Raw genomic sequence first — 14,439 nt, forward strand, 5'->3', positions numbered from 1 at the left:
TCGGAGCGGGAGCCGGCGAGTGGCGGGACGCGGCGTCCCGAGCGATTGGCGGCCGAGGCTCGCCCGCGCCCCTCCCTGCTCTCCCGGGACGGCGGCACCGGCGGGCGGCGGAGCCTGGAATACGGTCGGGCAAATGTAAGCGAAGGAGAACCCGAAGCCCACCCCGGACTACCTGATGCAGCTGATGAACGACAAGAAGCTCATGAGCAGCCGGGACTTCTGCCCAACTTCTGCGGGATCTTCAACCACCTGGAGCGGCTGCTGGACGAAGAAGGGATGGCTGTGAACCCAGGTACGTGAGGACACCCAACAGCCCCTCGCACCTGCTCTTCGGAAATTAGCAGAGTACGGAAAGACACGTTCGGTGACACATTAAATGGCAGTACAGAGAAAAGGAGTGCAGAATTGCCTGAAGCTGTGGGACCTATTGTTCAGTTACAAGAGAAATTTTATGCGCCTGCAAAAGAATACCCGGATTGTAATTTTGTTGGGAGAACCCTTGAACCGAGAGAACTTAAGCGAAACAGCTCGAAGCAGAAATCGGATGTTAGGGCTGGGGATTTAGCGGCACAGCGCCTGCCTGGCAAGCGCGACGTCGTGAGTTCGATTGCCGGTACCGGAAAAAAACGAAAAAACAAACAAACAAACAAAAAAAGAAACCGGATGTAAAATAATGGTCCGAGGTAAAGGCTCAAAAACGGATAAACAGAGGGAGGAGCAAAACAGAGGCAAGCCAATTGGGAGCATCTAAATGAAGATTTACATGTACTAATCACTGTGGAAGATGCTCAGAATAGAGCAGAAATCAAACTGACGAGAGCGGTTGAAGAAGTGAAGAAATTACTGGTACCTGCAGAAGGAGAAGACAGCCTGAAGAAGATACAGCTGATGGAGCTCTCGGTTCTAAACGGCACCTACAGAGATGCCAACATAAAATCACCTGCCCTTGCCTTTTCTCTTGCAGCAACAGCGCAGGCGGCTCCGAGGATCATTACTGGGCCTGCGCCTGTCCTTCCTCCAGCTGCCCTTCGTACTCCTAGCCAGCTGGTCCTACCATAATGCCTTTGATCAGACAAATGCAGACCGCTGTCATGCCAAACGGAACTCCTCACCCCACTGCTGCAATAGTCCCTCCAGGGCTGGAGGCTGGATTAATCTACACACCCTATGAATACCCCTACACGTTGGCACCAGCTACATGGATCCTTGAGTACCCTATTAAACCCAGTGGTGGGGGCTGGGGATTTAGCTCAGCGGCACAGTACCGGCCTGGCAAGCGGAAGGTTGTGAGTTCGATTCCCATACCGGAAAACACACACACACACACACACACACACACACGCGCGCGCGCGCGCGCGCACACACACACACACAAAACAAAACAAACAAAAAAACCAGTGGTGTATTAGGTGCTGTGGCTACTAAGGTTTGAAGGCACGATATGCGTGTCCATCCTTACCAAAGGACTGTGACCTCAGACCAAGCCGTCACCGGCAACTAACCTATGACCTTCTGACCTCTGAACTCTTCACCCAATGATGACCTGACCATGCCTGCCTGCTGATCAGTTAACTGCTAATCGCCTTTGCTTGCCTGTCATCATTGCAGAGAGCTGAGGCACTTGTCCGTTCGTTTGTCTTACTATCTAACCAAACAAAAGACAAAGAAATTGTTGTTCTCCAACTCAAGCTTTTTTTTTTCCCATCTGGGTGAAAGTGGTTCTAGCACCTGCACTGAATAGCAGTAAAGCAATAAGGCCCAACTCATCCCACAGCACTGATCTCTCAGTATCCCACCCTAAGCGAATGGTAAGAAGGCCTCTATTAAGAAGGGAGACATGGCCCTTAACTACTTGATGACAGAAGCAGTTATTGTGAGAGACTTCTAGGAATCTTTTTCTTCTCATAGCAAAGTCAAAGCTCTCTGAATGTACTGTTTGATGATGCATCATGCACTAAACTTGGGTCAGGGATGTCATTGGTGAAGTGATTTCAAAAAGTATTCAAAATTTGATATGCTCTTTAGGCACTGCAGTGCCCTCAAAGGACAAACGTTGCAGTCTTTTTCATACTGCCTGCCAAAATTTGAAGTATTAGAAGAAAACTGTGCCATGAGAGAAAAACTTAACAGGGAGTTTTGAAAAGTAACGCGGAGAACAAAACTGCAACACTATTTTTAAAAAGATGAATGTCTGAGTAAAAATTACTGAAGCTTTATTTTACACCTCCTTAAAAAATGCATGAGAACAAGGTACATGCATTATGTGTCACATTACTGGGCAAACTGTTCAAACATTTTTTTAAACCTCCCTGTACCGAAAAAAATCATTAAGGATGTAAAAGCCATGCTTGCCTATTTACTGTATATATGTAATGAAATTGCAGATAAAGTGTAGTGCATTGAAACAAATGAACAAAAAGTAGATACTTTTACTATACAAGGGTGCTGGTGCAGAGAAATATATATACTTTTGGAAATGTAGCATTTTATACTTGCACATGTTATAAAAAAAGAAAAAGAACAAAGAAACCCTATATTTCATTAAATGATTTTTTTCTGGTGGTTGTCAAGAAACAAAAAGCCTTTTTACCTTTCTTTTTTATTTTTTAAGTATTGGAATAAGTCTAAAGAAAAGAAAATGCCTTATTTTCCTTCATGGTCATTTAGTCAAGTGTCTTGTAAGATCAGCTCCTCCCTTGGAATAAAAGTGAATGCATATTCCTCGGTCGCCCAGTATGTGAATGAAGACAGGAGGGGAGACAAATGAGTTGATGGTTTTAATTTTACAATTTGTGCCACATTATTTTGATGTAAATTTGCCATATCTGATACTGTGAAAAAGTTTGATAACTTTTCTAATGTCTGACTAGTTAGTTTTAAAACGTCATTCTTTTAAAAATTATAATTGAGTACTTTGGGTTATGACAGTCTTCAGCATCAGCCCAAAGGATTCTGATATAGAAATTATGAATTATCTGAACATCAGATCAAAAATTACAGACAAAATGAGAGGTGGGGTCCTGTTTGTATCCCATGGTCCCTGGCCATCTCTCAGCACTGGAGGTCTTTGAATGGGAAACAAACAGATCACAGACCAGGAGCCACAAACCAAGAACCCAGCATCTTCTCATCTCCACAGGCGATCACTTCCCTCAGGGCCACACAGGCTGAAAGGGCAGTGTGAAGTTATTTACATGGTCCTGACCTGGGGTTGGATGCTGGCCTGTAAGGACACTCACTGGATGGAGGAGACAACAGTGGAAAAGTCCAAAATAAATAGAAGAAAGTGAACATTATTCGAAGTCACCAGGAGACAATGCACATGGCAAGGTTTTCCTAGGGGAAATTGCAGCTGCACTATTCCTGCATATTTCTTTCTCCCAGGAATAAGATTCTTTGCTGACAGCATAGCTAACAAGTGTCTCCAACAGCCTTGTTTTCTAAGGAGACTGTCTGCGGGTTCTAACACACTGAGGTCTTCTGAGAAAGAAGAAGAGTCCAAAGCTGAAGGTGAAGATTGTTAAAGAGAGGGCCCAGGAGGGAGTGGAACAACACCAAGTGAAAAGCTCGTCTCCCTAAGTAAGTCTGAATACTCCTTTATCTTGCTAATGGGAAAATAATGTTGAAAACATACAAACATCAGTTATTTCTTTTTTCATTTATTTTGTATATGTTTGAGATTCATAATAGTTACATAAGGTTTTAAGAATTGTAGCCAGAGTCTATTATCAGAAAATGGACGGGTGGAATATTAGACAAAAAAAATCCGGACTTGTTCAGTATATGACTGTTCACATATAAGGCACAACTGGCTGTCTGACAAGACAAACAAACAACAAATAAAACCCCTGCCGGGCTCGGTGACACACGCCTGTGATCCTAGCACTGCGGAGGCCGGACAGCAGGATCGCCTGGAATTCCAGCTACAAAGTGAGATCAAGCCCAGCCGCTGAACTGCACAGCAAGAACACCAGCTCACCACAAAAAAAACGAATAAAAAAAGAAAGACAGTGCCAGAGATTTACCTCAGCGGCAGAGCGTCTGCCTGGCAAGCCTGAGGTTGCGAGTTCTATTTTTCGTGCGGGAAAAAAAGGAAGATAAAATGCTCTGGTCCAGGCTCTAACCAAGGGAGTGAGAGTCCGGCTTCCTCCTTTCCCCGCCTCCACCCCGTCGCGGCAGCGCTCAGCGCCCTCGGGGTTCAGCGCTCCCCAGCCGGGCGGGCCGGGTCTCCCGGTTCAGCGCTCCCTAGCAAGGCGAGGGCGGGTCTCCCGCATCCAAGAATACCGCACTGGAAGCTCGCGCCAGCGGAGGAGCAGGAATCCCCCAGGTCAGGCGGGGGCGCGGCGCGGGGAGCGGGAGAGCGCGCTGGAGCCGCGGGTGGGGGGCGTCCCCTGCGGGCCGCGGTGCTGCTCCCTGGAGAAGGATCCCGAGGAAACCGGATTGCGCTGCGGGGCTCGGACCACGGACGGGGAGGATCCGCGGAAGCATTGAGTCCCCAAACGCCGAGTTCCCCAAGTGCTCGGAAACTCGGGAGGCGCTGGGAGCACAGCCGCAGGCAGGGCCGTGGGTCCTCACCCTGCTTTGATGACTACGCTCAAGACCGACCTTCCCTATCCCCAGAGGACCCATGGCGCGCTCTGTCTGACACCGCCAGCTTGCCTCTGCGCGTGCTGGCCCAGCTGCTGCTGCTGCTGCTGCTCTGGGAATTTCTCTGGGCGGCCTGCGCTGGTGAGTCCCTGCAGGCACCTGTCATGGCTTTGGCTCGCCCCGCTCCCCAGCTCCTTCTCTAGTATCCAGGTCACCTCAGCCCTTCTCACTCCCCACCACCCCACCCAGGCCACCAGAGCAAAAGAAACGACAGGACTGCCCCTCCCCGCTGTCTAAAGCCTAATCATGAACTGAAACCCTTGCGTCCCACGTGGCTCCTGTCCTGATCCCAAAACTCAAGGCAACTCCACACACTCCCCTTCTCCCTTCAGCCCACCTGCCTTGCTTCTGAAGACCCTCTGCCATGCTGGCAGTGTCTTCCATCAAGGTCAGGTGGTCATCAATGTGGGGATTAGTCCCATGGGCAGAGGGAATGTGAACCTTCTCCTGAGACAGGAGGCTGATACCAGGGAATGTCCTTTCCCTCCTCAAACAAGGAAAGAACGCCAGCTTTAGATGGGGGAGAACACCGTGTGGGAAGGAGCAGTCCTTCCCCCCAGCTCAGCCTTCAGAGATTCTCCTCCACTCACAGATATTTTTAGATGACATATGTCTCCATTCCCTGCTCACCCCTAATCCTCATGCTTTTCCCTCACAGGCACCCCCTCTCTTTGCTATGAATTCATCATCAATCCTAAGCCCCCGCCCGGACAGCAGTGGTGCACAATCCAGGGTCTGGTGGATCAGAAGACTTTTCTTTACTATGACTGTGGCAGTGCCAAGGCCAAACCCACGGACGTCCTTGGGGGGAAGGTGAAGAGCACCAGGACCTGGGAAGAGCAGTTGGAAACGCTGGCAGATTTGGGCAGCACAATCAAACAGGAACTGCTTGACCTTAAACTAGAGAACGGTACATCCCCAGGTAAGTCAGAACACTCTGAGGGAATAAGAGAGGTAGTTGGCTGTAGGGATATGTATCCTATTTGTGTGGTAAGGAAACAACTGGACATTGGTCCCTGCAACAAGTCCAGCAGCGAGGCTGGATGTGAAGGAAGAACAGGGCCAGATTAGTAGCTCAGAGGAGGTAGATATGGGTGGGGGCCAGGGATTTGTCCAGAGCTGAGGCTGTTCTCTTTCCAGGGGGCAGCTTCCCTCATGGTGCAGGCCATCATGACCTGTCAATAGAAAGCCGGTGGACACTTCAGCGGGTTCTGGGAGTTTGGCTTAAAGAGACAGATTTTGCTCCGTGTTGACGTGAACCAAAACGAGTGGACAGAGGTCCCCCCTGGATGGAGGTGCATGAAAGAGAAGTGGAAGAATGACATGGAGCTGAGCCTCTTCTTATACCCGACATGGGTGGACGACTGTGGGACTTGGAAAGCATTCATGGAGTGCTAGAGGGAAAGTGTGGAGACCAGAGGTGACTGGGAAGAGGAGGAGGAAGAGCTGACTCCCTTCTCGTGAGATGCTCCCTTGTGTGTGTGTACACACGTGTGTACCTGTGTGTAAATACTCAATCTAAAATGACCTGGAGTGGTTTCTCCCTGAGAAACATTGCCAAGTATATTCTTCGCATCTTTTCCTCATCCCCTCCTAACATATCTTGCTCACTGCACGGGCTTTGGATCCACCCACGGTGGATTTCTTGCTGACCTTCATGCTGTAAGCATCATTCTCTTGCCAGGTCTTCCCTGAGAATCAGCTTCTTTTTCATCTCACCTGGTCACTTTCTTCAGCTCTTTCAAAACCACCTCACACATCAGCTCCTGAGACCGTTCCCTACCACTCTCACCAGGGTTCCTTCCTCTTCTGCCACCAGCAAGGGTGGATTGAAAACATTATTACCCTGGCTTCTCAGTGCCTACATATGTCCTTAGCCCCACTGGCCGCCTTCTCCTTCTCTACTCACCTCAAGACCTGTCACAGTGGCTGCCTCAGAGCACAGGGGTGGAAGCTGTCTGCACTGCTGGCTTAGCTGAGGTAGCTGGAGCTGAGGAGTCAGCTCCTCGGATTTGGGGTCTGGACAAATGCTGACTCTCTCCTGTTTCCATTCTAGCACCAGCCACCACCCAGCTGTAGTAGGAGCCACTCCAAGGCCACCATGCTGTGCCCCTGCTCCGTGCTGCTGATTCTGTCCTGCTTGTGTTTTCTTTTCTATGTTCTCTGTTTTTAAAGAGAATTAAATGATGTTTATTCTTTCAATAACTCATGATGTCTGACAGTTAAAGAAAGATCTTTATTTTGAAACCAACATCTTATTTACTCTGGAATTTTATTTCATGATCCATGTGGTGCATAATTGCATGTGAACACCTGACTGCTTCATAGGTGGTAAAACCTTATCTCTAGGTATGTTTGGGAGGGGTTCTTCCAAATCTTTCTCATTCCAATGAGCAGCAGAAGTATTGCCCTGCACAGTGCAGAGAACCACAGTGCACAGAGAAAACACAAGGGAAAGGTAGAGGAAAGGGGCGTTCACCCTGCTTGAGCAGAGCCAGGCATGTGCTCCATTCCTCACCGGTGACACTGAATGTGCTCTTCCTATGGCTTCCTAACTCAGACCGGAACTTATAGCCTTGCTCCCTGTTTTTAAGACTTTGCCATCAGACAGAGTTATGCCACTGGCTTCTTTCCTTCCAAAGCCTATAGAGAGCAGATTGGAGGATTCCTTTTCTGACTGTCAGATGAACTAAATGTGAGAACTTTACTTCTCCCCTTGGCAGGTCTATCCTGGCAGAGGCAGAGGAAGAGGCAGGGGCACGGCCATGGGCAGGAGCTGAGGCTTAAGAGAGCAGAGGCTTGAGAGAGGCAGAGGGTGAAAAGGGCAGAGAGAGAGTGAGTCAGAGAGAGAGGAAGAGGCTGCGGACAAAATAGACCCTTCAAAGGTACAGCCCCAATCCTCTACTTCCTCCAGCTAGGCTCCACCTCTTCCTCTCCCCACCACACGTCTAGTTCACATCTTGCCAGCTTGAAGTAAGGATTGGCAGTAAGGATTCCCCCAGAACCTGAGGAGGGAGCATCTCCATGGGAAATGGCCCTGGGATCAGCATCTCCTCAGGAAAGAGTCTGGAAAAAGAAAACAACGTAGTTTGTGTTTTCCATCTTAGCCTCACAGTTGCAATCAACGGCTAGGAGTGCTTCCCTGGGAGAATCAATCATCAGGACTCTCACCTGGGAAGCGGGCCCCTGTTCCTATTTTGTAATGTTGGGAAAGTCAGGAGGCGGCTAGAAAGAGGTGTATGGGGTTGAGCAAGCCATGACATATGAGTGGCAGATGCCACCTGGGTAATACTTGAAGACTCTGAGTGAGTTACCGTGCTTAATGTGTATAAAGCACTGAGAAATGGGTCTCACCTATTGTCAGTGCTCTGTACCTATTCATCCTCCTCATCGGCAAACCATCCTCAGTGAACACTCTGTGACTTCCCAAAATGGAAAAAACTTGACAGAGGTGGGGGAGGGAATAAGCAGAGCCTTGCTGTGCTCAGAGCGATCACCTTACCATGTACCATGCACCCATGTGCTGCTCTCAGCTCCAAAGCTGTCCTTCCCTGGCCCCATCAATGAGGCTGGGTCTTTCCTGCAAACATGGTCCCTCCCAGGCAGCACTTTGTCAGCAGAAAAGACTGCCAGCCAACCACAGGGGAATGTGGGAATGTGCTCACAAAGTTCTTGCCTCACAGACACTGCCTCCTACAGTTTCCGTCCCTGTGAGGGATTTGTATTCCTGGCATCTTGCCATGGAGAGCTTCCTATGTTCCACAAACTGCTTCTGAGCTGTTCCTACTGAGGTCAGTTGATGCAGCACCTTAGTGACCTTTGTTTCCCACCCGGAGGAACAGGCTGTGCTCTCTCCAAGAAAGACTGAGCTCAAGCCCTGGGGATGAGCATGGGGCTCTTCCAGATTTCCTCCTGCTGGGTATTCTCCCTCAGCCTTGGAGACAGTGGCTGTTCCCCTTACAGGCTATCTACGAATTCTTAGAGCTCTCTTCTCCTCTCAGCAAGTACTCGCTGGTGTGTAGTTAATAATCTTCCTATGAAATGTTGCCTCTTCAGATTACTCTGTGGCTCAAGTCTCCTGACCGAAACGCTGTCAATACACCCTCCAGATCACGCACTATACTGTAGAACCGCAGTGTGGCCAGTGAGCAACTTACCATGCAAATGCCCATCCCTCAGCTAGACTTCATCATCTTCTCTCAAACTGGGTCAGCAGGTATTATCTGATATTCTCATATTACTCTAACATCACAACCTTGAGATCACTCAATCAGGTAAAAATTATTTCCCCTGGGGATGTAGCTCAGAGGCACATCACCTGCGTGGCAAGTACAAGGCCCTGAGTTTGACACCAGGTACCAAGAAAAAAAGTAAGCCCCACTAGAGACAGCAAGCAGGGGCCTTCCTCTACACTGGCCTCTGCAACACCCACTGGCAGGGTTTCACAGCTTGCTGGCTGCCAGAGAAGAAAATTTATCAACTCCAGTTCCATTAGCACAAAGCTGCCTGAAAAGGCAAATGTGGAGTTGAGCTAAAAATTGGTAACTGCAAAGAAAAAAAAGTGAACTTAGCTGTGAAAATCTTTCTGATTACATTTTAAATACATGTACAAATTAGATACACTAACCTGAGACACATCGTTTCTCAAAATGACTTATTTTCTAAAACATTTTTCTTTAATTCCAAATGATTTAAGCAGTAGTGTAATAACAGACTTCTAGCTCTCTGAGGAATAACCACTAGCAAGAAATAAAAATTGCTGCCCCCCCCCAAAAAAATTGTTTACTCATATTAACATATGAGCATCTTATGTAAACTTTGTGCCATAACTATTCCACTGAATATGAAATTCCATATTTGTGTGTCAATATATATTTCAGAAATCTTACTTTTCTAATTGACATATCTAAGATGTAGCTAATTTATAATACTGCTGTGATAATCATCCTTGTATTCAGACCTCTGTACATATTTCTGATAATGTTCTGAAAACAAAGCATAGAAATGTGTTGAATTATTTCCTAAATTGGGTTTTTAATAATTACTTCTTTGCTTTGATGTAGTCACAATTTCATAATCAAAACAACTTAAAAGGATATTCTGTATAAAGTGTGTTCCCTCTCCAAGCCTGCACACCCCTCACATTGGTTTCTGCTTGAGATTGAAACTTTTCTTCAGTTATTTGTAATCCTTTCAGGGAATCTTCACACAATTTCAAACACAGAAACCTATAGATCTTAACTTCTGGGAAGATGGTAGAGCCTTAAGCAGCATCAAATCAACCTCTCCAAGACTCAGAATCCAGACACTGGAAAATAACCACTTGGGGAAGCAGAGAAGGAGGGAGGTGGATCTCTGAGACCCAGGAAGGATCTGAAGGGAAAATTGGAGCCCACAGAGAAAATGAAGAGACAGATCTGAATGCAGGAAACAGAGGGGGAAATCTTCACTCTCTCCTGACCACCCAGCTGGTGCCTTGAGAGAGAAGGATCAAATCAAAGAGACACAATGAGGTTGGGTGACTCCAGAGGCCTCTAGGGAGAAATGCACCAGCAGAACAGAGCAGTGGATGCTGTGCACTGCAACAGCTGGTGAGTGACTCCAGTCTAAGCGATTCCCATGTCCCTTGGAGAGGGTGCTTGGCCAGATCCATTTTAGAGAAAGGCCAACAGAACCTGAGACTCTGAGTGGCCATGGGTTGGCTTCATCACAGGACTCCCAGTGTTAAAGTCCTACAGCAACTGGGTGAGAGACAATATGGGAGACATCCAGAGTCAGGCAGCCATGGTCAGTAATCACAGTTTGTCATTTTCTAGACTGTGCTTGATACTATTGTTATTACTGAGAACAATAACTGTTGTTATTACAGATTGTACTACTTTAGCCAAGGTCACATAGTTATTGTGATCAATTGTTCTTCCTTGCATGCAAATACCTAGATTGTCTAGGGGTCTTAAACACTACCACACTCAAGTATTAAAGAAAGGGATGATAGGCCACCCTTGTAGCAATATTTTATCTCTAAGAAGAGGAAGAGGCAGGATATTAGGACAGATTCACAATCATATTGTCCCCCTGATGTGAGAAATTTAAAAAGTAAATGAGACCCAAAATATATGATAGATATTGTGAAGTGGAAAGAAATGGTTTGAAAGAAAAAAGCAACTAGTGTGGAGGAAAGAGGAAAGGAATGAAAGGAAAAGGAAAAAATACAAGACAGTTATACTACTATTCTCTTAGTTCATTAAAAAACAGCTCTGTGTTCATATGGTTTGGAGAACTTTTGATGCCCATATATTGTACTCTGAGTAACTAATTAAAGAAAACAATATGCAGTCTATTAATTGTTATTATTCTTGTTTATTTTGCTATGAAATTTTGTTTTACTTTTTGCCAAAAAAAATTAAAATAAAAAAGGCAGTCACATCTAGAAGGCATCTCTGAAAGGCAGTCATTGCCTGAAAGGATCTCACTACTAATAATAAAGCTATGTACCATAAGCAAGTTACAAGCTTCAACACAGAAATTACATAAATAAAAAAATAGAGAATGAAAAAACATGGAAGCTAGATGCAACCCCAGACCTCCAGCTTGCCCAGTGCAGATCCAGGGGGCACTGGGTAGAAAAATTCAAAAACCACTCAGCTGAACTTTCTGTAATGGTATCAGCACAAGCAGCAAAGTGCATGAATGCATCTCTAGAAAAAACAAAACAGAAACAATTCCACAGATAACTAAAGGACATGGTTAGTGAATCTAGAGTACATACAGATTTTCAAAAATAGAAGAGTGTAGGAAAATGATGGAAACCATGAATGCTCAATGTAGGAAAGAACTGGGTTCCATAAAACAGATGCAAACAAATTCCCAGGAGATTAAAAATGCCATTGAAAGTACATGCAACTAAATCAACCAATGTGAACATACAATATCAGAGCTAGAAGACAGGGTTGTAGCTAGTGCTCATCAAAATAAAGACTTCTTGAAAATAGCAAGACACCATGAAAAATCAGTCCAACAGTTTCTAGATGATGCAAAGAAGAATAACATATGATTAATTGGAACCAATGAAAAATCAGAAGATAGCACAAATGACATTTAAAAATCTGTTCAGAGAAGTAATAGCAGAAAACTTCCCAAGCATGGAAAATTAATTTTATATAGAGCTAAGTGAAGCTTATGGAACTCTAATTAGCCACAATCAGAGGAAGAAAAAAAAACACTAAGGCAAGATTACAGAAATTTAACACAAGAACTGAATATTAAAAGCTCTTAGAGACAAGAAATCACCCAGAAGGGGAAACTCTTCAGAATCCCGGTTCCGTTTCTCAGCAGAAACCCTTAAATCAAGGAGAGCTTACAGTGAAGTATTTCAATCACTAAGAGAAAACAACCTCTGACCCAGATTAATGTGCCCCACAAAATTATCTTTCACAATAGGTGGAGAAATAAGATACTTTTATGATAAGGAACACCTGAAGAAATACACAATCACCAAATCAGCTCTCCAGAAAGTTCTTCAGTATATTAGGAAAAAAGACAGTGAAGACAACAATTCCATGGATCCCAATACAATGAATCCACCCAGAAAAGCAAGCAATCAAACAGAAGGTACAGAAATGGAGCCAACAACAGGGAAATGCTATGACAAGAATCATTCAATATACATCAGTCATAAACATCAATGTGAACAGTCTCAATTCATGAACCAAAAGAAACAGATTACCAGAATGGATCAAAAAGAAAGATCCAACAATATGCAGCATACAAGAAACAGATTTAATTCAAAAAGAAATTCACAGACTGAAAGGCAGAGGGTAGAAACAAAACTTCATGCAACAGGAACCCAGAAAAAGCAAGGGTAGCCATTCTATTCTCAGACAAAGTGGATTTCAAGCCAAGACTGAACAGAAGAGACAAAGAAGATCATTACATACTTGTTAAGGGAACAATCCAAAAGGAAGAGAAAACTAATTGAGAGGTACAACTCTATCACCTTGGCTATAATAATACAATTAGCAATAACAATAGTGTCAAGTGTAAACTGGATATTGACATAATCTAAGAGCCACTACTGTGCCACCTTTAACTATAGAAAAGAGTTCTAATACTGCAGCATAAACACTAAGACAAACCAGATATTGACCTACAATAAAACCTACTAAATGGAACAACTTCCCCTCCACTAACAATAGAATAGCATTCAACAGTGATAGCCTATAGTTTACTCTCTATAGCTTCATAAAGCTTAATGGTTACACTAGTAGAAAGAGACAGTGTGGGGAACAGTGACATGAGAAAAAGTAAAATTTGAAAAATTAAGAGATGGAAGATGATGGAGGCCACTATGAAGTGGCTCTGAGCAAGATTTAAAATTAATCAATTGCCTTTCTGTATTTACTTATAAGTCTGTCCCAGGCATAGGCCACATGCTTAGAGAGTGGCAGCAGATTCATAGTAAGTGAAACCCTATGAAACTCTATGAATCAGTGGTCCCAGCAGAGGCTTGTAGTGGCCTGTGATGCCATGGCACCTCAAAGGGCAAGACAAGGCCGCAGCTGAGGACATCTGGCTCTGACTCTAATTTACAAGATCAACACTATAGTGGCAGCCCTTTTGCTCCTGCTCTAACAGTCAACCTAGAGATAAGGCAGTTCTCTTTACTGGCAAAATTTACTACTGGGAGAAGTCTCAACTGACCCTCACAGTCCTGCTCAGCTCCCCCACTTGTATCAGTATCCTCTTCTCTTATTTGAAAACCAAATAAATATGGGCCACCCAGAGAAATTCTTTATCTCAAGCCCCAGGGAATCATGAATTCTGTTAGAGGATTTTGACCTTCCTGGAGCCCTACAGTCATACCACCTGTCTCTTATTTAAGCCATTCATCATCTACTGGCTTAGGAGGTCTTAGGCCTGAGCAGTCCTTCATAGGAAGATGAGGAGGTGACAAAAGTGAAATAAGGTGTACTCTTAATGAGTAAAGAGATTTAATAGTATTAGATAAAGGTAACAGAAAACAACCAAAAAGAAACAGGGGTAAAAGAAAAACCAGAGAGTAAACTAAAGGGAAAAAAGAAAAAATAGCAAGAGAGCAAACTTAAAAGAGAAAAAAAAGAAAACAAAAAATCAATACACAAAAATGAAAATAGGAAAAACCCTCTGTAATGGTTACTTGACTGTGCCAATTTGAGACATTTAGGAGTTTAACTAAATCAGCTTAGTAATTCTACACCCTGGGGTACAAAGGACCCACCCTAGAGCAGCTCATCATCTACATGGTATAAAAGGGAAATGAGGAAGGATGGCCTTGCATCTGTTCTGGGGAGAAGCTCCGGTCTTCACTTTCAGCTTGGACATCATCTCCTGGCTTCTACAGCAGACTCTTCAGCTTCTGCCTTAGATCCTTCAGCCTCTCAGTGTGGACTCTTCAGCTTCTCCTGCAGACCCATCTGCCTCCTGATACAGACTCGCATGGAACATTGCAGTGAGCTCCACACCTTGGACTGAAACCTGTAGGCTCCAGCATGCAGACAACTTCTGCGTGCTTGCTCATCCAACTCTGCTACTGAACATCATAAGCCAATCATAATTTCTTAAGATATTTGTTAAAAATAAAAAAATAAGGACAAGTTAGGTAAAAGCTCCTTATATATTTAGGTAGGGATGACGACTAAAAGGGCCATTCTATTGTGCTACAAAAATGTCATCATGCCTGTTATGTTACAATACTATGTATGATTTTTGACTTCAGATTTTCTTTGTAAAACTATATAACTGTTGTCTGTTAAC

This window comes from Chinchilla lanigera, unplaced genomic scaffold, assembly GCF_000276665.1.
Source record: "Chinchilla lanigera isolate Chin_1 unplaced genomic scaffold, ChiLan1.0 scaffold00038, whole genome shotgun sequence".
In the NCBI taxonomy this organism is placed as follows: Eukaryota; Metazoa; Chordata; class Mammalia; order Rodentia; family Chinchillidae; genus Chinchilla; species Chinchilla lanigera.